Raw genomic sequence first — 1,297 nt, 5'->3', positions numbered from 1 at the left:
TTTCTTTCATGTTCTCTGCAGTGGTTGGTCGTTCATGATAGACTTCGAAATTAGAAATTAACTACAGAGTAGTAAATTCTGTTACTACACGGTTTCACAAATGTATCGCCGTGCAAGGGAGTAATTTTGAACATTTAGCGTAACAGAAATAAAGCCAAATCTCTAACACGTCGAATTAGTTTTAATTTCATATTTCTGGGTTGGAGGTCATTTTGAAGGTCATACTATGTTACATGGTTGGATTCGTTTCGATGCCGGCTACAATGTGCAAGGAGAAAAAATGTGCCATTCCATTTAAAAAAACTCTGATAACCTTGAAAAAACTGGTAAAAAATGAAATAAAAAAAATATTATGATAACCATGGGCGCCCTTCCGAATCATTTAAATTCCGATATTTGCGAACTCCGTATCTTTAAATCCAATAAAGTTATTTAGGTGTTCTGTTTCTCGCGCCTCACCCTGTATATATATACATATATATATAGTTGATAATCCTACCGGATAGCGCTGTGCGTCCTTGTTGCGTCTACAAATAAGCGTACAAGGTGTCGGATAAATACAATGTTTTTTTTTTATTCAAATAAAAATCTGTGCAGGTTCAAAATTATTACACTTACAGCTCGGGTGACACTAGGTTGTAGGCTGACGGGGCCTGGTGCAGTGCGTCCTTTTTTTTGTAATATCTAGAAATAAATGTGCAAAGATGTCAGATACAAAATAACTTTTCTTTAAATGTATACAAGTTCAACACCGATATGCATACCACTTTATTAATATTTCCTTTTTTTCCGCACTCTTTTTCTTTTCCCGAATTAGCCTAGAAAACAGAGTAAACGTTAGATAAAATACAGATGGTTGAAAGCGGGAACAAGAATTTTTTTTTACACTTACCGTTGTTTCGCGTGACACCAATCTCTTCAATTTTATATAATACTGTATATATTTGTATATATTTGTATTTGTATATATTGTATATATTTGTATATATATATATTGTATAAATTTGTAAAACCCTTCTGAACTGTCACCAATGTATACAAGTTCAACACCGATATGCATACCACTTTATTAATATTTCCTTTTTTTCCGCACTCTTTTTCTTTTCCCGAATTAGCCTAGAAAACAGGGTAAACATTAGATAAAATAAAGATGGTTGAAAGCGGGAACAAGAATTTTTTTTTACACTTACCGTTGTTTCGCGTGTCACCAATCTCTTCAATTTTATAGAATACTGTATATATTTGTATATATATTTGTATTTGTATATATTGTATATATTTGTATATATATATTGTA

At 32.1% G+C, this 1,297-nt stretch overlaps 1 long non-coding RNA gene across 1 annotated transcript; it reads right to left on the bottom strand.

The window, feature by feature from the left end:
* Positions 1-470: 470 nt before the first annotated feature.
* On the bottom strand, positions 471-940 carry LOC112495166. The gene is made up of 3 exons (XR_003061479.1): positions 765-940; positions 619-684; positions 471-527 (listed from the first exon to the last, which is right to left on the bottom strand). It is a non-coding gene; the product is annotated as an uncharacterized LOC112495166 (long non-coding RNA).
* Between the last annotated feature and the right edge of the window lie 357 nt (positions 941-1,297).

Source organism: Cephus cinctus, unplaced genomic scaffold (genome assembly GCF_000341935.2).
Source record: "Cephus cinctus unplaced genomic scaffold, Ccin1 Ccin1_scaffold1440, whole genome shotgun sequence".
NCBI lineage: Eukaryota > Metazoa > Arthropoda > Insecta > Hymenoptera > Cephidae > Cephus > Cephus cinctus.
This window is presented reverse-complemented; position numbering and strand designations above follow the sequence as displayed.